General features: G+C 43.3%; 6 non-coding genes across 6 annotated transcripts; 1 reads left to right on the top strand and 5 right to left on the bottom strand.

Moving 5' to 3' along the window:
• Positions 1-191: 191 nt before the first annotated feature.
• TRNAA-UGC (transfer RNA alanine (anticodon UGC)) lies at positions 192-264 on the bottom strand. Its single transcript has one exon. It is a non-coding gene; the product is annotated as a tRNA-Ala (tRNA).
• Positions 265-650: 386 nt separating this feature from the next.
• On the bottom strand, positions 651-723 carry TRNAA-UGC (transfer RNA alanine (anticodon UGC)). Its single transcript has one exon. It is a non-coding gene; the product is annotated as a tRNA-Ala (tRNA).
• Positions 724-4,134: 3,411 nt separating this feature from the next.
• On the bottom strand, positions 4,135-4,207 carry TRNAA-AGC (transfer RNA alanine (anticodon AGC)). Its single transcript has one exon. It is a non-coding gene; the product is annotated as a tRNA-Ala (tRNA).
• A 3,318-nt stretch (positions 4,208-7,525) lies between these two features.
• Positions 7,526-7,598, top strand: TRNAA-AGC (transfer RNA alanine (anticodon AGC)). The gene has a single exon. It is a non-coding gene; the product is annotated as a tRNA-Ala (tRNA).
• Positions 7,599-24,114: 16,516 nt separating this feature from the next.
• On the bottom strand, positions 24,115-24,187 carry TRNAA-AGC (transfer RNA alanine (anticodon AGC)). The gene has a single exon. It is a non-coding gene; the product is annotated as a tRNA-Ala (tRNA).
• Positions 24,188-26,734: 2,547 nt separating this feature from the next.
• Positions 26,735-26,807, bottom strand: TRNAA-UGC (transfer RNA alanine (anticodon UGC)). Its single transcript has one exon. It is a non-coding gene; the product is annotated as a tRNA-Ala (tRNA).
• Positions 26,808-27,013: the final 206 nt, after the last annotated feature.

Genomic DNA, 27,013 nt, shown 5'->3' with positions numbered 1-27,013 from the left:
CATGTTACAAGAATTCAGGACAAGATGCAGAAAATGAAGAGATGAAAATGATCTAATATTTTTTTGGCAAAGGAAAGTAAACTGCCTGTCAACCTTGTTCTACCACATAAGAAGAATTCGGGACAAGATGTTGAAGCTGAGTAGATCGAAAGGGTCTAATACTTTGGAAAAATAAGTAAAAAAAACTGGACTGGAGAATGTGGGCATTGATCCCACCACCTCTTGCATGCAAAGCAAACGCTCTACCATCTGAGCTAATTCCCCTGTCAACCTTGTTCTACCATGTTACAAGAATTCAGGACAAGATGGAGAAAACGAAGAGATGAAAGCGATCTAATATTTTTTGGCAAAGGAAAGTTAAAAAAAATGGACTGGAGAATGTGGGCATCGATCCCATCACCTCCTGCATGCAAAACTTGCCTGCCTGAGGATCTTCTGTATGGATGTCAAAACTGAAGAGAGATTGACTGGAGAATGCAGGCATCGATCCTGCTACCTCTCACATGCTAAGCGAGCGCTCTACCGCTTGAGCTAATTCCCCTGTCAACATTGTTCCACCATGTTACAAGAATTCAGGACAAGATGCAGAAAATGAAGAGATGAAAATGATCTAGTATTTTTTTGGCAAAGGAAAGTAAAAAAAAATGGACTGGAGAGTGTGGGCATCGATCCCACCACCTCTTGCATGCAAAGCAAGCGCTCTACCATCTGAGCTAATTCCCCAGCTATGAGCAGCCTTGACCCACAAAACTGCAAGAATTCAGGAGGAGGAGAAACCGAGGAGATGAAATTAGATGCCAAGTAGTAAGTCTGCTAAAAATGACCAAGACACACCTGAGCTCCATTTACCTGGGAAGAGCTGAGCAGGTGGATTCAGAGGAAGTGGACAAGTTCCTCCCAGCTGCGAGTTCTGGAGCTGTGCCAGACTGCAGAGATGCCAGCATGGGGGCCTGTGAAGGTGAAGTTTCTCTCACCAAACTGGCAGCGGGTACGGAGGTGGCAGGGGGGAATGAGTTAGCCCATCTCCTTTTAGGTTTCCGAGGCTGTACGACCTTTTATGGCCCTTTGGGGAAAGGGATGAGCTGAGCCTAGCCTTGGGAAAAGGTTTGTGTGTGTGTGTCTCTGTGTGTAAACATTTCTACTTGGCTTCAGCTGCTTTTCCCAAGCTCAGACAGCAACCTCAGCTTCCCTTCTGTCTTCCTCACACTCACTGTCAATCATGCCCTGTCATTTCGCAGTTGGACTACTGCAATCCAGTCCTCATGGGGCTGCCCTTGAAGACCATACAGAAGTTACAAATGGTCCCGCATGAGGCAGCTTGCACAGTCTTTGGTGTACAGTCCCCTTGGCTTGCTCATGTTGCATTAAAGCTATGCCAGCTACATTGGCTTCCAGTTTCTCTCCAGGGCTATTCAAGGTGCTCCTTATCACATTTAAGGTCCTCATCTAGTATAGGTTCTGGTTGTTTGCAGGACCACCACTCTCTGAGGTATCTGCCCATTCTCTAGTTTGCATGAAGTAGGCCCTTCCCAGATCAATTCCCTTAAGTGTTGCTTTCTAGTGGGACTTACGAAGTTCCTAACCTTAACCAGTGATGGGATTCAAATAATTAAACAACCGGTTCTCTGCCCTAAAACTGGCTGGGTGGGCGTGGCCATGGTGGGTCCTGTGCACTTGGGCTCCTGCATCCCCCTGGCAGCAAAACTGGGCCGGGGGGGGGTGCACTGCCCCCCCCCCGTCCTCCCTTTTGGGCCTAGGAGGCCTCCCTGAAGCCTCCTGGGGAGCAAAAACGGGGCTAGGCCTCCCTGAAGCCTCCTGGGAAGTGAAAAAGGGACCTAGGAGGCCTCCCTGAAGCCTCCTGGGGAGCGAAAACGGGGCCTACGAGTCCTCTCTGAAGCCTCCTGGGGAGCGAAAACGGGGCCTAGGAGGCTTCCCTGAAGCCTCCTGGGGAGCGAAAACGGGGCCTAGGAGGCTTCCCTGAAGCCTCCTGGGGAGCGAAAACGGGGCTAGGCCTCCCTGAAGCCTCCTGGGGAGCGAAAACGGGGCCTACGAGTCCTCCCTGAAGCCTCCTGGGGAGCGAAAACGGGGCCTAGGAGGCTTGGGGAGCGAAAACGGGGCCTAGGAGGCCTCCCTGAAGCCTCCTGGGGAGCGAAAACGGGGCCTAGGAGGCCTCCCTGAAGCCTCCTGGGGAGCGAAAACAGGGCCTAGGAGGCCTCCCTGAAGCCTCCTGGGGAGCGAAAACGGACCTAGGCGGCCTCCCTGAAGCCTCCTGGGGAGCGAAAACGGACCTAGGCGGCCTCCCTGAAGCCTCCTGGGGAGCGAAAACGGGCCGCGGGGGGTGGGGTACGCCGCACCCTCTAGTGCTACCTTTTGGGCCTCCCTGCACTTACTTGGGAGCCAAAATGGTGCGCATGGGGACTCCTGGAAAGGGTGGGGCCATCCAGCAATTTAACTACCAGTTCGCCCAAACTGGGCCAAACCCTCTAGTGCTACCTTTTGGGCCTCCCTGCACTTACTTGGGAGCCAAAATGGTGCGCATGGGGACTCCTGGAAAGGGTGGGGCCATCCAGCAATTTAACTACCAGTTCGCCCAAACTGGGCCAAACCAGCTGAATCCCACCAATGTAACCCTAAACCTGCACACCTTTCCAATGAGATCTGGCAGGCCCCACTCTCTTACCTTCAAGGGAGTCACGCAGGCTTTCCTCCAAGATACTAGGATAGAAAGATTGGAGCTTGGGGGATTGTATAGATCAGGGGTGTCAAATTCGCAGCCCGCTGGCCAGATAAGTCATGTGCTGGGTCACACCCACCTTTATTTTAGCCATGGGGAAAAAAGTTGTGATACATCACGATGACGTGTCGTTATGAGTTTGACACCCCTGGTATAGATAAATGGATGATGTTGATGGATTGTGGTCCCATTTTTCCCCTTTATTTTTATTTTTTGTTGCACTGCTTTTAGTGTTTCTGTTTTTAATCACTGTTGTTAGCCACCCAGAGTCATTTGACAGAGGATGGATGATCATATAAATCCTTTAAATTAAGAAATATATAAAAATAGTCTAGTAAATTGGCAAAAAGGGGTAAAGGTAGATTTGGGCATCAAACCTATAATTGTTATGGAATTTAGGGATGCACAGAGAATTCCTGGGTGAGCAGAACTGGTTTATTGCGCAAGGTTCAGCCGCATGAAAGATAAGCAATACTGAACACCCATGAGATCTGACACAGACATTCTTATACTCTTTCAGGTACCGGAAACAGGTAAGAGAAAAACAAGTTGCTATATATGGTTGTACAGACACTTAACATATCATGATTGGTTATAATGTAGACATCCCCCTGGTGTCCCCTTGTTGCCCCCCCCCCCCATTGCTGCTGCTTGCAGAAGCTAAATATCTTGTGTCCTATTACTCACAGGTATCTTGCAAAGTTATATATTGCAAAGCTATCTAAGTTTCCATCTAAGAAAATTTCCTGTTCTGTCTGCGGTTAAGCTAAGTGCTATGTGTGACCTTTTGTTCATGCTGATTCTTCTGAAAAACATGTTTTTGTCTGCCTCCTATTTTATCTATCTCCTATAAGTCTTATATTAATGAGAGTGAATTATATATTAAACTATTGTACCCTTTTTCAGCTTACTTCCATCGTATTCCATGTTATTTCATGTTATTCCGTCTTATAATCAGTGGAAGAACTTGCCCCCAGAAGTTGTGGATGCTCCAAACACTGGAAGTTTTTAAGAAGAGATTGGACAGCCATTTGTCTGAAATGATATAGGGTTTCCTGCCTAGGCAGGGGATTGGACTAGAAGACCTCCAAGGTCCCTTCCAACTCTGTTATTCTATTTCTTCCCATTTGAGCAAATTGCACAGCATTTAGCATTTAGCATTGCTGCTCCACCATTTCTCAAGAAACACCCACACAGAAAATCGTATGCAGAATCACAGGGGTGGAGTGGGGTGGATCTTGGGGAAGGATGATTAAATCAACCAAAATCCTATCTAGAAAAAGTGGGGATTGATCCCACGGTCTCTTGCAAGCAAAGCAAGACTTTTGCATTGACACTAATTCCTAGTCCAGGAAAATATGCAGAACTTGCCTGCGTGAGGAAGCGAAAAGTAAACAGATTGGAGAATGCAGGCATTGATCCTGCTACCTCTTGCATGCTAAGCAAGCGCTCTACCATTTGAGCTAATTCCCCACTTGGCTTTAATTTAGTAGAATCTTTACCCCTCCTTTTTGTGTGTGTTTGTGTGTGTGTGAACTGGAAGGATTTATTCAGACACTGGAAAATGAAGGGAAAATTGATGGTATACACGTAGATATTGTTTATGTGTATGTGCCAGTGGATGGCTGATTTGTCAGAGTGTCAGGCTTCCAGGAATTCTCTTGCATTTTTGGATTTGGATTTTTCTCCAATAGAATTATAACATTATAATTTCATGTCCACAGCTCTTTGAACCTTATCCTAAATCCTTGCAGTTTGGTGGGGGAAGATTCCCTTATGTCTGGGGAATTAGCTCAAATGGTAGAGCGCTTGCTTAGCATGCAAGAGGTAGCAGGATTGATGCCTGCATTCTCCAATCAATCTCTATTCACTTTTGGCTTCTATACTGAAAATCCTTTTCCAGGTAAATTGTGCATCCTTATTATCCTAAATTTCTACACTGTTGCAAAGCAGTCCAGACAGGCAGTTGGCTGTTAGTGGCAATACCAAACACTTGCTTTGCTTCAGTAGACAGTAGAATCGATGCCCATCTTCTCCAGATAACAATTTTGCTTTATTTTACCATCCATGCAGAGGATCCACACCCAGCCCACTCTCTGTGATTCTGCACAACAGCTTCTAGGTGGCTTTTTCTTGAAAAACGATGGAGCGGCACTGCTGGTGTTGGAACTGACTTCAACAAACAAACTTGGGTCGGTGAAATCACTGCGATTTTATTTCAAAATAAGCAAGAAAGGAATTTTGTAAAATGTGGTGGTGTATCCCAGCATAGACCTCAGCAAGGTGTTTGAGTCAGGAAGCCACACCCTTAGATTTCAAAAACATTCATTATATACAGTGCTATCCCAACGGCCCATTTCCCTCTTCCTTTGGACTTATTGGACAGGGCCTCTAAGGTTTTAGCTAATCCAAGATGCCTCAAAGGAATATTACGGGACCGTCTGCTGCTACCGAATACCTCTCACCGACCCGTGCGCTCTCACAGAGGGGGACTCCTCAGGGTGCCATCGGCTAGGCAATGCCGTCTGGCGACACCCAGGGGAAGGGCCTTCTCTGTGGGGGCTTCCACCCTTTGGAACGAGCTCCCCCCAGGACTTCGTCAACTTCCGGACCTCCGAACCTTCTGCCGCGAGCTTAAAACTCATCTATTCATCTGCGCAGGACTGGATTAGTTTTTAGATTTTAAATTTAACGGGTTTTTATTATGTACTTTGATATTTTAACTAATTGGCTATTTAGAATAAGTTTTTTAATTGTATGTTTTATTGTGTATTTATATTTATTTTTATCTGCCTGTAAACCGCCCTGAGTCCCTAGGGAGATAGGGCGGTATAAAAATATGAAAAAGAAATAAAGAAATAAAATAAATAAATAAATATATTTTCTCTCTCTTTGTTGTCTCAGATTACTTTCTCTTCAATATCTCCCATACCTATTCGTACCTATCTGTTCATACATTATTACATAACATCTATCAGCTCTCTAGCGTTAAGGAATGTCTCTGTGCACCCTCAGCAGGGCCCCTCTCCTATGCCAAAGAACAAGATAATGCCCACATGTCCTTCTCCAAGCATATGCCATAGACATGGGAGAAAAGCTCCACAAAGCATATAATCTAACTACATTGTAAAACTCAGTCATATACCCTAACTTAGGTTTATATCTCCCTACAACAGACAGATTCCTTCATTTCGTCTTCCTAGTTGGCCACTAATTGGTCCCCTATTAACTGCACAAAAAGTGTATGGATTGTTCTGGTAGTTTGAAATAGAGATATAGTTACGTGCCAATTCCTGTAGGAAACGGCGTGGCATTTTAAGGAAGAAGGAAAAAGGATTTATGAAGGATTTTAGATCTTAATGCAGGAAGGATACAATTGATTTCATACATATGTTTTTACAGACGTACATGTATTATAAATGCTTAAGAAATAAATGCTTAAATAGAAAATACTTTTGTAGCAGCATAACAAGTTTCCATTCATTTATTACTATTCACTTCATTACTATTTTATTTTTGAATTCCTTTATTTCTTAAACTGGGATGTGGGGCAATCAACTGAAATGATCGAGCACTTCTTTTACAAGCAAGAGATCACGGGATCAGGGCCTGCATTCTCCAAGGGAAACATATACCTCATTTTGCCAGTTTATTGGACCACTTTTATATATTTAGTTTCTGCATCTTGTCCTGAGGTCTTACAGTTCGGTGCCTTAAAATCTACCTGCAGCTGGGAAATTAGCTCATATGGTAGAGCGCTTACTTTGCATGCAAGAGGTGGTGGGATCAATGCCCACATTCTCCAGTAAATGTTTACTTTATTTTACTATTTTGTTAGATCCTTTTCAGCTCTTCAGTTGGTGTCTCTTGCCCTGAATTCTTGTAACATGGTGAATCAAAGTTGCTAGGTAGTTGGGGAGTTAGCTCAGATGGTAGAGGTGGTGGGATCGATGCCCACATTCTCCAGACAGCTCTTTGCTTATTTTTCCCCCTGATCCATACACAGATTCAACCTCATTGAATCCAGCTGCATACGTTATGTTGTATTTGCCTTTGCTTTTGTATGTTGCGGGAAGTACTTCCAAGAAGCAATTGGGAAATCGTTCACCCTGTGAAAGCAAGCAACTAGAGCCACTCATGAATAGCCACTCATGAGAAGCTCTTTTGCTTTGTATGTTACCTTGGAAATGTGTCAACTAACCCTTTCTTAACCGTGGTTTAATAATTATCCCCTAGTGACTGGATCCCCACATTCCACTTTGCCAGATCCAGCAGAGGGGGAAGGGTGCCTCTTAGTGCAAATTCAGGCATCTCTATGAACAGTGGTGGGCTGCAACCAGTTTAACAACTGTGAGTGTGTGCTTTGTGCGCACATGCAGACATCACGCACATGCGCACCTAAGTAGCATTCAAAATACAGCAATTTGAAGCTCAGCTGCTTACCTTCTAAGGTAGCTCTGCTAAGTAGAACAGCGGAGGTGCGGAAATCAGCTGTGCCGCACGAATCAGCTGAGCCAAAAAGAAGAAAATACAGGACAGGATAGGGAGGGAGTGGGTGGGTAGGGACAGCTGATCGTTGGAACTACCAGTTCACTCGAACCGGTCCGAAGTGGCAGCAGCCCACCGTTGCCTCTGAAGCTCCAGATGTATTGATTCCAGGGGCTTCCTTTGATGTAGGTAGGTTGGATTTCACTCTCAGCACCGAACACCACCCTTCTCCTATCACTTTCTGTATGTTATCTTGGCTTCTTTCTTTCTTGGGAAGTTGCGCAAGAATGCTATCAGTCAGCTGGGGAATTAGCTCAAATGGTAGAGCGCTTGCTTAGCATGCAAGAGGTAGCAGGATCGATGCCTGCATTCTCCAGCCACTTTCCTTTATTTTGCTCCATCCTTAGAAAGTCCTTTCTCCAATTGCTGCCTCTCCTCCAAGCCCCACCCCAATGTGTTGGTCCTTAGCTACAGAGAAGCTCAGCCTAATGCAGCAAAGTTTAGCCTGAAGAGATGATGGATCTTTTTTCCTGTAATATCTGATTTATGGAATAGCTCCCTCTGGAGACCAACATTGTCCAAACGCTGTTTGCTTTCTGACCATGATTCAAAAACAAAATCACTTTAAGATAAAAGTTCATTTGTTCTATAGGAAGGCTGGTTTTGTGGTTTTATTTGGAACAGAACAGACTCGGCAGTCTGAAGAGTGTGCTACACTTGAAAAGCACAGAATATATTTGAACAAACTAATTTATCTCTCCACTTTCCCCAATTTCCTCAGCTATAGATTTTATATTACGTAGCAGTTCCTCTTACTTTCTCCTTCGCTTCTCAGTCCCTCTCCCTCAACAGGCTCTCCTTTACTTGACCCATTTGAACCCTGTGCCTTTTCCTCTTAGTTCTTCAAGCTTCATTCCTCGTCCATCTAAATCAAGGGTCTCCAACCTTGGTCACTTTAAGACTTGTGGACTTCAACTCCCACAGTTCCTCGGCCAGCAAAGCTGGCTGAGGAATTCTGGGAGTTGAAGTCCACAAGTCTTAAAGTGGCCAAGGTTGAAGACCCCTGATCTAAATCACTGGACAATTTCCTTCCTGGGTAGAACAGGCAACTTCTTGCTCTTTCTTACAATATTTCCTTACAAATATTCTTTAGAGGGAAAGATGTGCTGATGCTCTCAAACAGACATCAACAGCAACATACAAATATACCAATAATCATGCAGTCATCAAAATAAAGAAATACATCACAACAATCATAAAGCAAGCACATCATCATAATACAGTATAATCATGCAAATATCAGCACAATGACCAGGCTCAGTCTGACTTTGGACACATTATGTGAAGGCCTGGCCATCTGGTGAAGGCTCTAAAGCTGGAAATGGTGGGAAGGAAGAGAAGAAGAGGATGGCCAGCAGCAAAGGGATGGAGGAAACCTTGGGAGAGCTGAAGGACCAAGTAAGGGGCAGATGATCATAGAGAATGTCTGCCTATGTGGTTACTAACAGTCAATACTGACCTGACGGTGCTTAATAACATTCAGAAAGCCTCTCTGGAAATATTTTGGGTGAGCAGTTTATGTCTGGAAGGAGTTACTCCAAATTAACAATTCCTCAATACAAGTAGGCTTCAGTCGAAGCATGGATCAGTCAGTGTCTCAGGGACAACCCCAAGTTCCCTTTGAAATTTAATCTTGTCCATCAAGCTCCTGGAATCGTCTCTTCAAATAGATTTTTCTTCTCTGTGGCAGGGAATTGCTACCAAAAACTCCATCTTAATAGGCAGCGATGTGTCCGGGGTAAATGGCTGATGGTAATATTCCTCCAGCTCCATATCATGTGTAAACCATTCAAGTTACAATGAAAAATTTAACTCCAAAACTAAAACATTAGGACTTCTAACAAAGATCTAGGAGTACTCATCTCAAATGATCGAAGCCCCAGAGTCCACTGTAACAGCATTGCCAAAAAGGCATTAAGAGTTGTTAACCTAATTTTGTGAAGCTTCTTCTCCGGTAACATGGTATTGCTAACTAGGGCAAGCAAAACCTTTGCCAGACCAGTTCTCGAATACAGCTCATCTGCCTGGAATCCACACTGTATATCGGACATTAATCCGATTGAGCGGGTCCAGAGGTACTTCACGAGAAGAGTACTCCACTCCTCTACTCACAATAGAATTCCCTATGCCATCAGACTTGAAATTATGGGCTTGGACAATCTGGAACTGTGCTGCCTGCGGTATGATCTAAGCATAGTACGCAACATCATCTGCTACAATGTCTTACCTGTCAATGACTTCTTCAGCTTCAACCTCAATAATACACTGGCAAACAATCAGTAGAAACTCAAGGTAAACCGCTCCAAACTTCTCTTATCTTCTCTTACGTTGATACATTTGTACATTAATTAATTTGTCTGAAATGATGTAGGGTTCCTGCCTGGGCAGGGGGTTGGACTAGAAGACCTCCAAGGTCCCTTCCAACTCTGTTATTATGTTATGTTAATTTTAGATTCTTTCTCCAACCAGTTATATCGTCTATTCCATGTTTCGTAGTATATTGTTTCCTCTTGGTCTTTTAATTCCATTATTAATTTATCTGCTTCTGCACATTCTAGCACCTTTTTAATTATCATTGATGGAGAAGATTTTTGCTTCCAATTTTGTGCAAATGAAATTTTGGTGGCCGTAATTATATATAGTATGAGGCAGGGTTGAAATGCTCCCAGTTCAGACCAGATCACCCAATCTGGTAGCAACGCGGTGGGTGGTTCAGAGAACCGGTAGCAAAAATCCCTGCCTGCCCCATGCCCAGCTGAGCCGCACAATCATCAGAGGTTTATACTTTTTTTACTTTTAAAAGCATTTTTTCTTCGGCCAAAAAAATGCTTTTAAAAGTAAAAAGAAGAAAGGCTCAGCCGGGATCATCAGAATCTTTTAAAAGCATTTTTTCTGCAACTTCTTTGGCCGAAGATGTTGTAGAAAAAATGCTTTTAAAAGAAAAAAAAAAGTTGGCCATGCCCACCCAGTCACATTACCCCACCACCACCACCAAGCCATGCCCACAGAACTGGTAGTAACAAATTTTACATTTCACCCCTGCCTGGAATGCTCTAGAAGTGCACCAGCGTGCCTACCGTCCCTGTCCTACTGTCCCCATTTATTTGCATTAATTTCTTTCGTTCAAATCCATGTTTATTTATAGTTATACCTGCTGTCTTGTATATGTTTGACGAACCAATAAATACTAAAATACTAAATACCTCAATGATTCCCCCCCACACATATTTGCTTAAAGAGGCATGAAAGAGATGGCATTTGATAGGCTACAAGAACAATCAATCTTCTCTAGAATGGTTGCTCAGGTTCAGCTTTCCTGTCAAACAGACAAGTGGTCAAAATAGGCAGTGCCCTATCAAATCCTGTTCCTGTCAATAGCGGTGTTCCCCAAGGCAGCGTTCTTGGACCAAGAACGTATTATACATTAATGATCTCTGTGACCATATTATAAGTAATTGTGTTCTCTTTGCTGACGATGTCAAAATATTTAACACCACCAACAATACAGCTACCCTTCAAAAAGACCTTGACTTTGTGTCAGAATGGTCAAAAACTTGGCAACTCCAAATCTCAACCAGCAAATGCTCTGTCTTACACATTGGAAAAAAGAATCTAAGCACTAAATACAAGCTCAATTAACATTACCTTACTGATGACCCCCCCACCCCATTAAAGACCTTGGAGTTTTCATATCAAATGATCTAAGTGTCAAAGCCCACTGCAACTACATTGCAAAAAAGGCTTTAAGAGTTGGAAACTTAATCTTGCGTAGCTTCATCTCTAGAAAAATTACACTACTAACCAGAGCATATAAAACATCTGCTAGACCAATTCTTGAATACAGCTCAACTGTTTGGAACCCATACCACATTTCAGACATCAATACAATTGAACGTGTCCAGAAATATTTTACAAGAAGAGTTCTCCACTCCTCTGAATACAACAAAATACCTTATGCCACCAGACTTTAAATCCTGGGTTTAGAAAACTTAGAACTCCGCCGCCTTCGACATGACCTGAGTTTAACTCATAGAATCATCTATTACAATGTCCTTCCTGTTGAAGATTACTTCAGCTTCAATTGCAACAATACACGAGCACACAATAGATTTAAGCTTAATGTTAACCGCTCCAATCTTGATTGCAGAAAATATGACTTCAGTAACAGAGTTGTTAATACTTGGAATACATTACCTGACTCTGTGGTCTCTTCCCAAAATCCCCAAAGCTTTAACCAAAAACTATCTATCATTGACCTCACCCCATTCCTAAGAGATCTGTAAGGGGCGTGCATCAGAGCACAAGCATGCTTACTGTTCCTGTTCTAATGTTTCCTTTCATTATATCCAATTAATATAGTTATTACATACTTATGCTTATATATATGCTTATATATCATATATATATCATATATATATGCTTATATATCATATATTATATATCATATAATCAAGAAGAGGGCCGTGAAAATATCTACAGACCCCTCGCATCCTGGACATAAACTGTTTCAACTCCTACCCTCAAAACGACGCTATAGAGCACTGCACACCAGAACAACTAGACACAAGAACAGTTTTTTCCCGAAGGCCATCACTCTGCTAAACAAATAATTCCCTCAACACTGTCAGACTATTTACTGAATCTGCACTACTATTAATCTTCTCATCGTTCCCATCACCCATCTCTTTCCACTTATGACTGTATGACTATAACTTGTTGCTGGCAATCCTTATGATTTATATTGATATATTGATCATCAATTGTGTTGTAAATGTTGTACCTTGATGAACGTATCTTTTCTTTTATGTACACTGAGAGCATATGCACCAAGACAAATTCCTTGTGTGTCCAATCACACTTGGCCAATAAAATTCTATTCTATTCTATTCTATTCTATATATTGTATAGTTATTTCATGCTTTTGCTTATATATACTGTTGTGACAAAATAAATAAATAAATAAATAAATAAATAAATAAATAAATTCAGGTATGTTGTTCTAGTCACAACAGACAACAAGACGAAAAGGTGGCTGAAATACACATCAGATTGATTTTGTAGATGTTTCTGAGCATGCAAGTTACAAGAAGAATATAAACAACGCGGAGAGGGTTCCATTTCCAAATTTTTATCATTGCACCAAATCACCAACATGCGCTAAGCAGAGCAATTATTATGTACAATGAGTCATCATAGAATTTCTTTTATGTATGTATTATATACAGTGTGTTGGCTGCAATCCCCTGCAGGTTTCTTCAGGAATAAGTTTCATTAAATCAAGGATGAGCAGCGTGTGATCCCTTCCAAATGTTGTTGGATGGCAAGTCCCCACATCCCTTGCTCAGGAGGATGTTTCGAAGTGGCATTCAATAAAATCTGGAAAGGGCCCCCATTGCTAATCCCTGGATTAAAAGAGTAACGAGATACAGATTAGAGACTAATGTTGTAGATATTCATTGCTTTTGGCAAGTTCTTCAGATGAAAGAGAGAGAGAGAGATTTCTGAGGAGTCACAGTGTTGGAAGAAATATCCTTCTGGGTTCAGTTCCAAGTGGGGAAAAAGACACTGGATTCATGGAAATTGCTTGGAAAGAAGGTTTATTGATGAACAGGATCACATGGCTTGAGTTCCTGAGCAGAGAAATGGCCAAGATGCTGAGAGTGCCTGGGTTTTATGCCCTCTGTTGGGCTTTGAAATTGAGCTTGTATTCTGATTGTTTGTCAGAATGACTCACATGGGGCCATGCAGGGGCAACTCTGTAGTCTGTCCTGAGTCCCAGTGGTGGGTTTCAAATTTTTTTACTACCAGTTCTGTGGGTGCGGCTTGGTGGGCATGGCAGGGGAAGGATACTGCAAAATCTCCATTCCCTCCCCACTCCAGGGGAAGGATACTATAAAATCTCCATTCCTTCTTCAATCCAGGGTAAGATTACTGCAAAATCCCCATTTCCTCCCTATCAGCTGGGACTCAGGAGGCAGACAATAGATGGGGGCGGGGCCAATCAGAATTTTTACTACCCGTTTTCTGAACTACTCAACTTTTCCACTACTGGTTCTCCAGAACTGGTCAGAACCTGCTGAAACCCACCTCTGCTGAGTCCCAAGCTTGGTTGAGCCCTCCTGGGTGAGGCTATCTCCCCAGGTACTATGTGGTGAGTTCTTCTGCTAGATGGGTAGAGGGCTAATCCTACCTTTGTTGGATCTTTATTTGGGTGAGGGCATTTGCCTTTGAATGGAACTAGCTATCTCTTTATATAGGTATGGTATATGAGGTATCTTGTTCAATAGTAACTGTGAGAGGGATCTTGGAGTCCTTGTGGACAACCATTTAAATATGAGCCAGCAGTGTGCAGCAGCTGCCAAAAAAGCCAACACAGTTCTGGGCTGCATAAACAGAGGGATAGAATCAAGATCACGTGAAGTGTTAGTACCACTTTATAATGCCTTGGTAAGGCCACACTTGGAATATTGCATTCAGTTTTGGTCGCCACAATGTAAAAAAGATGTTGAGACTCTAGAACAGGGGTGTCCAAACTTGGTCCCTTTAAGACTTTTGGACTTCAACTCCCAGAGTCCCTCAGCCAGCAAAGCTGGCTGAGGGACTCTGGGAGTTGAAGTCCAAAAGTCTTAAAGGGACCAAGTTTGGACACCCCTGCTCTAGAAAGAGTGCAGAGAAGTGGAACAACTTGCCTGCAGAAGTTGTAAATGCTCCAACACTAAATTTTTAAGAAAATGTTGGATAACCATTTGTCTGAAATGGTGTAGGGTTTTCTGCCTGGGCAGGGGGTTGGACTAGAAGGCCTCCAAGGTCCCTTCCAACTCTTCTTGTTGTTGTTGTTATTATTATTCTCTTAACTGCAGACATCTGCTGTGAGCTATTGAGGAGGGTGGGGGCTATTAAGAGTGAGTCAGCTTCCTGCCTTAAAAAAAGTGTTTCTCCATTTCTCATCCAGGGAAATATAGTATTCTGCCTTTTTAATGTTTCCTAGAATATTTCATTTTTCTAGGAGAGGGGTGGGTGCTAACTTCCTACATAAGAGAACATCACCCACAATACTTACCAGCTTTCTTTAATTCCAGTTCTGAGGAAAAGGTGGTACTTCTCCATTGCATTTGTCAGTGGTGCAACAAGTTGAAACGTGAACATACCGACCTCCCTTTGTTGTTTTGTTGCAAAACCAATTTCCAAATCTGCTATAGATACAGGTATACCTTACGTAGTAGAGCTCACCATCTGCAAGGGGAAAGAGAAGAATATGTGAAATGGGTACCTTTAAAAAAAGAAAAGAAAAAGAACAATACATGGCAAGGAAAGAAGGAACTTGCTGTCTACCTGACGTATTGGATCAACTGCTCTCTGCGTTGGCTGTGCTGCTTGGAGCCAATGGATCTGACTGATCCAGTATCATGAACAACTGGTTTCTAAGCTTGATATAAGTGATGGAATAGAGTGATCTAGTACAGAGGTCTCCAACCTTGGCAACTTTAAGACCTGTGGACTTCAACTCCCAGAACTCCACAACCAGCTTTGCTGACTGAGGAATTCTGGGATTTGAAGTCCACAAGTCTTAAAGTTGCCCAGGTTGGAGACCCCTGATCTAGTAAACATAACGATGAGGAGATGAGCTATATCTCGACAAAGTCCCCCAGTAGTATTCTTGTGGAAGGATCTGCCTTCTTCTTGAAGCTGGCGTTGTACACAAATGATGTCTTATTATGTCCCACCTCAGTTTTCCAGGAATTAGTTGTAACACAGAACTCACCGTTGATATGTTAGTAGGGCATAAGATGAGCTTCAGCTAATGTAAATGGAGAGTTCTGCAATGTCTATTCAAGCTCCCTCCTATTCCAGTTTGCACCCTTCTCCATTCTATCTTCTTCCCAGACAGCGATAGACAGATGGATTACAGAGGGGGCAGGACAAGAAATAATGGTTGAAAACTAATCAAAGAGAAGCAACCTGGAATTAAGGAGAAACTTCTTAACAAGGAGGACAATTATTAACCAGTGGAACCGCTTGCCTTAGGGAATCGTGGGTGCTTCCTCACTGGAGGAAGCCACTTGTCTGACTGAGATGGTATAGATTCTCCTGCTTGAGCAGGGGGCTGGACTAGAAGACCTCCAAGGTCCCTTCCAGCTGTATTCTATTCTATTCTATTCTATTCTATTCTATTCTATTCTATTCTATTCTATTCTATTCTGAGAGAATGTGTGCATGTGTGTGTATGTGTGTGTGTTAAGCATTACATAAGCACATAGATCTGCACAAAGCACAAAACCAGCTTTTCATACAGGAGGTAATGTCTACATAGAAATGGGGGCCACTGGCTTAAGCAGACTTAAACAGCTAATTGTAGCTTGGCAATTCATTGGCAGAATCCTCACTAAGTCTTCATAGATCAGACAGCAAGGTTTGTACTGAAAGAAGAGCAAAAAAACCGCTGCGAAACAATTAAAGATGACCACACAGGCTGCATTTGCAACTGGCAGCACATGAGATGGAAGTGATGTTGTGATGTTACACATCTCTTAAAAACAATTGATGAGAAATCTTCAGGACATTGTAAGTAATACCTGGGGGTGATCCCAGAATCTTACTCCAGGAACATCAGTTACTTTATTTATTGAGCAATTAAATTTATTGTTATTAGTTGCGAAGTCATGTCCGACCCATGGCGACCTTATGGAGAATGTTCCTCCAGGCCTTCCTGTCCTCTACCATCCTCTGGAGTCCATTTAAGCTCACGCCAACTGCTTCAGTGACTCCGTCCAGCCACCTCATTCTCTGTCGTCTCCTTCTTCTTTTGCCCTCAATCTTTCCCAGCATTAGGCTCTTCTCCAGCGAGTCCTTCCTTCTCATTAGGTGGCCAAAGTATTTCAGTTTCATCTTCAGGACCTGTCCTTCTAAAGAGCAGTCAGGGTTGATCTCCTCTAGGACTGACCGGTTTGATCGCCTTGCAGTCCAAGGGACTCGCAGAAATCTTCTCCAGCAGCAGAGTTCAAAGGCCTCGGTTGTTATATAGTTCAAAGGCCTGACTCTGGGAGGCATGCCATAAAAAATTTAAATATACAGCACACCACGGGAGAGGGTTTTGAAGACTCACACATAATGGAATCCCCTTGCACCTCTCTGTTACTTATTAGCATCCCTGCAATCTCTTTGACTGAATAACTCTTGCCAAGTGAGGACACAGCCTTGAAAAGTTTCCAAGTTCTCCAATGAACCTGCTTTAGAACAAACACCAAAGTTTGTTAGTTGTGCTTTTCTCTGTGGGTGGGGCTGCCCTTTAGTGTGTCAGGAGGGGGCGGGATCAGAGAAGATAGATAGATGAAGCCTGTTGAGCAAAGGTGGTGGACTAGGAACTAGGAGACCATGAATTGCAGTTCTTCTTTAGACACAAAGTCTGGTTGGATGACCAGAAGAACTGCCCACTTCTCAGCTCACCATTGGGTTGTTGTTTGTTGTGGGGAAAGTGGAAGGTAGGAGCATCATTACATACACCCTCTTGAGTTGTACAAAACAAACGTGGGATTGAAATTTAATAACACACATGTGAAGATATGCACCCGCTGAAGTGGTTCTAAGTGCAGCTCAACATGAGAGCCAGCTTGAAGGTGATGAACCAGAAATCAGGAGAATGTGAGTTCTAGTTCTTCCTTAAGCTGGCTGGTGTCTTTGAGACAATTATAATTAGTCTCAGACCATCCCACTCGGGGTGTGCACTGTCTTGAGTTGGACAAAATAAAAGCAGGATCTCACAATAAAAAAAAAAGTTACCCTCTTGTCATGAAAAGAAAAAGAAAGGAAAAGAGAAAGCATTTCATGCTGTCTGTGAGAGTGTTTACACCAGAAAATAAACAACCAGCTCCCCAAATGCCATTTTAGAGACCCCAAGACCATTGCGGTTCTTACCATGGGAGTTCAGTGGGTACATACTGCTGCTCAGATTTCAATTCCCATCTTTGTTTTTTTTTTTTTTTAAAAATGCTTTCTGTGGATCAGCAAGAAACATTCTCTAAAATCTGGCTAATTTTAACATTTGCCCCACGTATCCCACCAGCTACAATAACAATAATGCACATCTCTTATCTATCCAAGGAAGTCAGCAACCTCCAGATCTTTTGGACAACAACTCTCATAATCTTTGGTCACTTGTCCACATTGGCTGCTGATTAAGAAGGAATCAGCCTGCCGACTTCTGCTTTAGACCAGATCTGCATCATGTTTTCAACAAGAAGGGCCAATTTATGTGCAGATGATAATGGAACAAGTCGCCTGCCTCGCGTGCCACCTAGAAGAGGGGACTGTAGATCTGTAAGTTGGACAAGATGAATTTAGGCAATACTGGACAGGAGGAAGCAAAGAATAACAACTACTCTGTGATGTGTGGAATCAAGTGGTCTTCACATTCTCCATTTGGAAAACCATTTGTCCGTTTAGACCAGTGATGGCTAACCTTTTCCGGACTGAGTGCCCAAAGCCCGCGTGTGCGCAAACCCCCAAAATGCAATGCGTGTGCAGCCCCCTGGCATGTGCCCTGCCCCTCCCATGAATGCACTTACCCCCGCATGTGCTCCACCCCCTGCATGCATGTGTGCTCCCTGTCACCCTTGCACATGTGTATGTACCCTGTATGTGCTCTGCCCCACGCGCATGCACAGTAGAGACACAAAGACCAGCTTGCGGGAGGCACGTGTGCATGCATGGCAGAGCTTAGCTGGGGCGACGGCTCGCGTGACCATAGAGAGGGCTCTGCGTGCCACTTCTGGCACACGCGCCATAGGTTTGCCACCACTGGTCTAGACAAACCTAAACAGAATACCATTCTTAAAATATCAAAACCACCACCCAAGATTCTTGCCTGCGCTAAATTGTATTCACATCCCCATATCTGGCTGGCTTTCTTTCCCTTATTGTGTGATTTTCATCCTTGCATCTTACCGATATAACTTGCATATGTGTAACACTGTCCAGAGTAAGTCTTACAGATCTCTTCTTTCTCATAGCAACCTTTGCCATTTCCAGAATCACAGACTCTACAGAAGATACCTTGGGCTGACAGAGAAGAGAAGAATGTTAAAGGGACATGAACTCCGCAGTGAAAGGCATGGAGCACCGGAAGTGGTTTTGCTCAAGTTTGAATAAGAAGCAAGAATTGACTTGCAAGTACGGGAATTTTCCCTAAACAGATGCATTTTGCGAGAAATCTAGTTCTTTTCCTGATTAGATTACAGATTAAAAGAGTTGGAAGGGACCTTATAGGTCATCTAGTCCAACCCCCACCCACCAGCCCAAGCAGACTTGAGACCATCTGGTTTTCATCAATGCTTTATATCAAGTGGATGGCCACAACCCTATTTAGGTGTTTTTCAGGCAGACAGATTTGCCACAAATAGAGAGGGAAAGGTTCGATTGTACAGGAACTACTGCAAAGCCAGACACAATTTTGTGCCCCTGAATTAAATAAAAACCCTAAATTAGAAAATGTATATAAAATACAACTGCTAACCAAATCCAATGACAATTTTCATATTTTCAAGAAGGAACGAGGGCAAGGTATTACCCGGAAATCCAAATTGTTGAGGCAAAAAATAGACAGTGAATAAAATATACTAGGCGCAGCTCTTCTACTTATGTTTTTAATTGCACTGTAAGTAGTTGGAAACCAATCAGTTACCAACCACAGTGCATGTAGGGAGGATTAAATTTCTACCGTCTACAGATTGCTTTGGGAAATTCAGTTTCATCTTTCCAAATATTATTTTTTTTTCAATTACAATGACGATAATGAGGATTTCTGCTCTACAGCCCCGTTAAAAACAGCCAGTGAAGCTTTTAAAAGTCCCCAAGAGCAGAAATCAATTTTAATTAGCAAGTAGCTGAAAAATGGGGGGAGCCTTAAGCTGTTGGAGGCTGCCTTGTCCCGCAGACAACAAAAATCAGAAAGAGAGTTGCCGTTTTTGTTTTTAATCCTCATTCCCCACCCTCAAAAACTGAAGATGTTTCACAACTCAAATCATCTTTAACCCCAGTCAAATGATTTGGCTGGGCAGCAGGTCAAGAAAAGCGGGAACAAGTCTCTTTGGAGCAATTCAGGCGTTGCACGGGGCGAATGAAGATGGACCAGGCTCTACTTCGTTCTCTGGGAAATGCAGGCTATGGAATGGGGTTGTCCCAGGGAAGGGCCATCTTGAACAGGATTGGAGAACAATAAGTCCTGAGGCGTTTTGAATCTATCTAGAAGAATCAGGCGGGTAAGAGTAGACTACCAAGTCATCTTCCCATTATCATGTGTAGATGGAATTCTGGAAAAAAACATCTGAATTTGGATGCGTTTTCCTGGAATCTCTCTCTCTCTGTGTGTGTGTGTGCTCTGCAGATTAGCTAGGCACACCAGCTAATCTCATCCATTTCTGCATGGTGAGTTTTTCCAGGTTCCTGCCTATCAGCACCATTTTAAGTCCTGTCAACCGTCCATTTTATTGACTGAATCGCTTCTGTTTCTATCCTTCCATCCATTCCCTGATGCTATTAGAAGACAGAAGGCCTTCTGAAAGCCAGGTGCTCAGTGAACACGCTTCTTCAAGAGTTTTCCCAAATCCCCAGAACTTTAACCTTAGACTGTACACAATGTAAGCTGCCCTGAGCCTTCGGAGAAGGGCGGGATATAAATTAAAAAAAAAAAAAAGACTGTCTACTGTAGACTTCACCCCATTCATAAGCGCACCAGTATATCTACCGTCCCTGCCCTAATGTTTTCTTTTATTCATACCCTTTACATGTATTTATAATTATGTTTACACTTGTATCTATCATAAAATACATGCTTGACGAAAATAAATAAATAAATAATAAATAAAAGTTCTAAGCAACTTAGAACTAAGGAGAAATTTCCCGACAGTCAGAACAATTAATGAGTGGCACAACTTGCCTCCAGGAGCTGTGAATGCTCCAACACTGGAAATTTTTAAGAAGAGATTGGATAACCATTTGTCTGAAGTGGTGTAAGGTTTCCTCCCTAAGCAGGGGGTTGGACTAGAAGACCTCCAAGGTCCCTTCCAGCTCTGTTATTATTGTTATGATAAATCTTCCATCTTGAGATTCAAATTGTATGTCTCTAAAGTCATGCAAATACCTACCAGTGCTGTAGAGGAGCAAAGCTGGAAACCCGAGTAGAAAAATCACATTCATCCTGGGTTTTTTTTTTTTTTAGGTCTCTCAAGTGGAAATGTCCCAAACCAATATTAACAAGCCAAAAAAAAAACCCCCCCGAATAAAAAGCAGAAATTCAATGCAGGATTGGATTCCTAGTGTGCGTTCACCAAACTTCCAAGATCAGCCAATAAGGCATGGGACGAAGATGCATGCGTATGTTGTCTTTTGGGAGTGAAAAGAGGCAGATACTGCAGCCAAACAAAATCCCCATGAGTTGGCAAACAAATCAATAACTCTGTACACGGTGCCCTTCGCGTCACTTCCACAGGACCCACCCCTAAAAACCTTGGGCCAGTGGTACATTTGCCTGCGATTCTGCAAAGAAAAAAACAACCCCATGATTGCTCATTCTTCCAATTAAATAGCAGGAAAAGAAGTCTTGCCCAGAAGAGAAATCCAAATGAAAGCAGAATAACAGCCATCGGAATAACAGAGTTGGAGGGACCTTGGAGGTCTTCTAGTCCAACCACCTGCTTAGGCAGGAAACCCTACCCCACTTCAGACAGATGGTTATCTAATCTCTTCTTAAAAACTTCCAGTGTTGGAGCATTCACAACTTCAGGAGTCAAGTCATTCCACTGATTAATTGTTCTAACTGTCAGGAAATTTCTCCTTGATTTGTTTCCACCCATTGCTTATTGTTCTACCCGCAGGTGCTTTGGAGAATAGCTACTTCTTTGTGGCAGCCCCTGAGATATTGGAAGACTGCTACAGTATCATGTCTCCCCTGGTCCTTCTTTTCATTAAACTAGACCTACCCAGTTCCTGCAACTGTTCTTCATATGCTTTAGCCTCCAGTCCCCTAATCATCTTTGTTGCTCTTCTCTGCACCAAAGCATATCCAAGGTTTGGCTGCCCACTATAGGAAGCCTTCCCGTCTAAAGAATGAAATATTTTGGGGAATATTAAAAGGAGTAGAATATTATATCTGCCAAAGGAGAAATGGAGAAAACAGGTTGTTAAAGGCAACCCAGCAACCCAGTCTTCCTGCATAGTGAAACAGCTTCCAGCAAATGCCTAAAGTCTTTAGAGATGGAAATTTTATGCCCGTTAAGAAATCCAGGCCAGCCTATTCACAAATAAAACACCTTCATCTGCAGGGATGGGATTAAAATTTACCCCTCCCCCCAAATTCTAAGGACAGGACATGACCTTTAGAACATAATAGGATTCACCCACCACTATTAGAATAGCAAAAGACACCAGGCTCACTACATTGCACCACCCCCCTGGAGCATCTCAGAACCCTATAAAAACCCATGCAGTCGTCAAAACAAAAAAAAAATCTCAGTTTTTTTCTTAAAAAAAAACATTTTGCACGAAAGAATGAAAGGTGATTCTGTCTAGAGAGCACACAACTAAGGGCTGGGCCCACCACCAAATAGGTCCTCCCACTTGTAACTAGTCTCTTCATTAAACAAGGATGCATGTAGGAGAGTCCAGTATAATCTTAGAGTCTGACTTGGTACGGAAACCTTCTATAGATGGGTTTTAAAACAGAAAGCAAAGCAACAACTCGTGTAACGGGTGTAAAAGAGAATGTTGCAATCATTAGTTTGATCATTTACTTTCTGCTTATCTTTCCACACACCCCCTTTTCAATGGAAAACACTGAAATGCTCACTGAAGTGAAGAAAGTTAGCACCCACCCCTCTTAGAAGAATGAAATATTCTAGGAAATATTAAAAAGGCAGAATATTATACCTCCCTGGATGAGAAAAGGAGAAACATGCTCTTGGAAAGCAGCCCCCACCTTTGTTAATAGCCCCAGAAAGACTGGGCCATCTTATCTACAAGACAAAAGGCCTTCAGCTCCAGGGTGATCGGATTAGACCTCATGCAAAATCCAAACCAGGACAAAGCCATTAAGCCATAATAGGAATTGCCCAACACCTTTTCAGAACACAAGCCTTTTTATTACATCATCAACCAGCAATATTTAACCAAGCCTGGGACACAGACAGTCTAGAAGGTTAATGTGACCCCCGCATAACCCCCTGGGAGCCTGACAGCCAATAGAATACTTGCCCTTACCACAGGAACAGGAAGCTCTCATTCAAAGCCCAAGAGACAGTATAAATACAACTCACTCTCCATCCATGTGTTCATTTACACCAGGACCATGTGCTTAATGGTTATGCTCCCTTAAACCAGCTTTCCAAGCAGCCTCCATGTTTCCAGTGCCTTTCTCCCACTTAGAACTGAACCAGATGGACATTTCTTCCAACAGAAGCAAATGGGTATCCTTTCCAGGATGGGTAGTAGAACCATCATCCATCTCTGTGACTCCAGGATACAGGATTCAGAAGTCTGCCTTACAGACTCTCTTGTTCCAAAATGAAAAGGATCCGGGTTTGCTGCATCTGGTAAGCAACATCCACACAAGTTGGATCCTACCCACATTAGTGATACCCCTTTATCTATATCTCTACAAACACAGCTATGTTGATTAAAACCTAAAGCTCTTAACTGAAAAATATCCCATCATCAGTGAAGTACCTCAAGTGGAGTACCTCAAGGCTCTGTTTTAGGCCCAGTACTCTTCAACATCTTCATCAATGACTTGGACGAGGGGATAGATGGGGAACTCATCAAATTTGCAGATGACACCAAGCTGGCAGGAATAGCCAACACTCCAGAAGATAGGCTCAAGTTACAGAAAGATCTTGACAGACTTGAACATTGGGCGCTATCTAACAAAATGAAATTCAACAGTGAAAAAAGTAAGGTTCTACATTTAGGCCAAAAAAACAAAAGCAAAATGCACAGGTACCGTATATGTGGTACCTTGCTCAATAGTAGTACCTGTGAGAGGGATCTTGGAGTCCTAGTGGATAACCATTTAGATATGAGCCAGCAGTGTGCAGCAGCTGCTAAAAAAGCCAACACAGTTCTGGGCTGCATAAACAGAGGGATAGAATCAAGATCACGTGAAGTGTTAGTACCACTTTATAATGCCTTGGTAAGGCCACACTTGGAATATTACATCCAGTTTTGGTCGCCACGATGTAAAAAAGATGTTGAGACTCTAAAAAGAGTGCAGAGAAGAGCAACAAAGATGATTAGGGGACTGGAGGCTGAAACATATGAAGAATGGTTGCAGGAACTGGGTATGTCTAGTTTAATAAAAAGAAGGACTAGGGGAGACATGATAGCAGTGTTCCAATATCTCAGGGGTTGCCACAAAGAAGAGGGAATCGGGCTGTTCTCCAAAGCACCTGAGGGTAGAACAAGAAGTAATGGGTGGAAACTGATCAAAGAAAGAAGCAACCTAGAATTGAGGAGAAATTTCCTGACAATTAGAACAATTAATGGGTGGAATGACTTGCCTGCAGAAGTTGTGAATGCTCCAACACTAGAAATTTTTAAGAAAATGTTGGATAACCATCTGTCTGAGATGGTGTAGGGTTTCCTGCCTGGGCAGGGGATTGGACTAGAAGGCCTACAAGGTCCCTTCCAACTCTGTTGTTATATTATATTATATTATCTCTTCAGACTAAGCGGTCACCCAACGTTAAGATATATTTCTCAGCAACTTAGAAGCACCACATCGTTGGGGGAGATGGAAAAACTGTTGACGGACTTTCTATGGATAGGGCAAAATAAAGGAGAATGGCTGGAGAATGCAGGCATCGATCCTGCTACCTCTTGCATGCTAAGCAAGCGCTCTACCATTTGAGCTAATTCCCCAGCTGCCAGATAGTCCTGTTGCAAAATTTCCCAAGAAAGAAGCCAAGATAACATACAGAAACTAACAGAAGATTGAGAGTGCAATCCAACCAGTGGTGGGTTTCTACCGGCTTGCCTCGGTTTGCACGAACTGGTAGTGGCTTCGGTGGGAGGCTCCACCGACCCACCCGGATGTCATCACGGAAGTGCCATGCACGCACACGCTCCTTGTTCCAAACTGGTAGCGAAGGTAAGAGGAACCCACTACTAAATCCAACCTACCTACATCAAAGGAAGCCTCTTGAATCAATACATCTAGATCTTCAGAGGGATGCCTGAATTAGTAGTAAGAGGCACCGCTCCACCTCAGGTGGATCTTGTTAAGTGGGGATCCAATCACTTAGGGATAATCATTAAATCATGGGGGTGTCAAACTCTAATTCACTGAGCTCAGGGGTGTCAAACTCTAATTCACTGAGGGCCGCATCAGGGTTATGTTTGACCATGGGGGGGGGGCAGGGTGGCCGTGGCCAGGATGGGCATGGCCAGCTTGGCGTCACTTGTGTCAGGGGCACCTGTGGTGGCCCAAGTGCTCTGCTAGTGAAAATGGGCTTCCAATCTCCGTTTTCGGCTGGGACAGCTTCCTGCAACCCTCTGCTTCATTTTCGCTGGCAGAGGGTTGCAGGAGGCCATCCCAGCTGAAAACAGAGATTGGGAGCCTGTTTTCACTGGCAGAGCACTTGGGCCACCACAGGTGCCCCTGACACAAGTGACGCCAAGCTGGCCCTTCACTATTTCCAGGGTGGTCCCATGGACCTGATCTAAGCACCTCAAGGGCCAGATCCGGTTCATGGGCTATGAGTTTGACACCACTGGGTTAGCTTACTTAATTAAGGGTTAGTTGACACATTTCCAGCTCCAAAGCAAGAGTAGCATCCCTGAAGCTCCAAAGAAAAGAGCTTATGTTCCCTTGATGTATCTTTCCGATATTTTAATTGCTATTTAACTTTTTGTTTTTCAGCCGTGGATCTCACTGATCATTGGTTGTTGACAAAATGACATCTCTGACTTGAGAATCTTTAGCTCCCAATATAACTCCACAACCCAGTATGGCACACATTTGATTCTTAAAGTCTTGTCAGTTAGATGATTGATAGACAGACAGACATAGACAGGTAGATGGATATTAGAGTTTATAGATATGTTGGAAAATGTCAGGGCTAAAAATTAAAAGTCTCATTTGGCTAATAAGATTCTCCTCCTCCTCCCAATTCTTTATATTGATATTGTTTCCTGATTGCTTATTTGTACCTTATGACTACCATTAAGTGTTGTACCTTATGATTTTTGATAAACTTATCTTTTCTTTTATGTACACTGAGAGCGTATGCTCCAATACAAATTCCTTGGGTGTCCAATCACACTTGGCCAATAAAAAATTCTATTCTGTTCTGTTCTGTTCTGTTCCCTTTCTATTTCACATGGAAAGTAAGCCCATTGTCAATCACATTTCTGAATGTCTTGAGACAATTAGAGAACTGTGACTTCATACAAAGGAAGACCTTAGTAGAATTGACAGAAAGAAGAAGACAGAGCAGAGGGTTGATGTGGAGATCAGGTGGAAAACTGCCAACTTGGATGGAAAGATGGGTTAAGCCAGGGGTGTCAAACTCACATCATCACAGCGGCATCACGTGACGTATCAGGATTCCCCCCCCTTCGCCAAACCGGGCGCGGGTGTGGCCAGTGTGTGACGCATCTGGCCTGCGGGCTGGGAGTTTGACAGCCCTGGGTTAAGCGAAGACTTAGCTTGGAGTCATTGCACATCTGTAAATGATGTAAGCTTGACCGCTCCCAAGTCCCATGAAGTTGAATCTGATCATTCCCATGGGAAGGCAAGCAGCCTGGTGAGATTCTTGTAATGTAGGTGGTAGACAATAAAATTACTGAGTTTAGCTCTTCATGAATGGCTCTGATTATTTGCTTCTCGAAAGATCCTGGGCATTAATAGTCCTCTAGCAGAAAACAATTAATTAGCCCTCTTATAGGCTGAACAATTTCCCCAATTGCCTCCCAGATGTACTTCCCAGAGTATATGAAAGAACAGGAAGATACTAGGTCAGGGGTGTCAAACTTGATTTCATTGAGGAAAGGGCGTGACCAGGGTTGGCATGGTCAACTCGACTTCACTCGTATCGAGAGGCACCTGTGCTGGCGCGAGAACTCTGCCAGAGAAAACGGGCTCCTGAGTTCCATTTTTTGCTGTGATGGCCTCCTGCAACCCTCTGCCCACAAAAATGGAGCTTGGGAGGGCCGTAAGCAGCCCTCTGAGCTCCGTTTTTGCTGGCAGAGACACTGTGGGCCAGTCTTTCACTGTTTCCAGGGCAGCCCTGTGGGCCAGATCTAAGCACCCCGTGCGCCAAATCCAGCCCCTGGGCCTTGAGTTTGACACCCCTGTGCTAGATCATATATAAAAAGAGATTTGATGAGAATGATTTTATACATGGATGGCAATGGAGGAGATAAAAATGGTCAAATATTATGGCCAAAATAAAATAAATATACAATTGGAGAATGTGGGTATTGATCCCACCACCTCTTGCATGCAAAGCAAGCGCTCTACCATATGAGCTAATTCCCCAGCTCCATCTACCCTGGCCACACCAAACTACAAGAATTCAGGATGCAGAAACTAAAGAGATAATAAAATGTCCAGATAACCTGGCAAAATGGAGCAAAAGGTTGACTAGCAGAATGCAGCCATTGCTCCTGCTATCTCTTGCATGTAAAGCAAGCACTCCATCCTTTGAGCTGATTGCACTATATCCCAGTAGTTCTGCTCCATCA

This window comes from Ahaetulla prasina, chromosome 2, assembly GCF_028640845.1.
Source record: "Ahaetulla prasina isolate Xishuangbanna chromosome 2, ASM2864084v1, whole genome shotgun sequence".
Classification (NCBI taxonomy): Eukaryota; Metazoa; Chordata; class Lepidosauria; order Squamata; family Colubridae; genus Ahaetulla; species Ahaetulla prasina.
The sequence above is the reverse complement of the archived record's forward strand: the minus strand, read 5'-3'. Positions and strand labels throughout refer to the sequence as shown.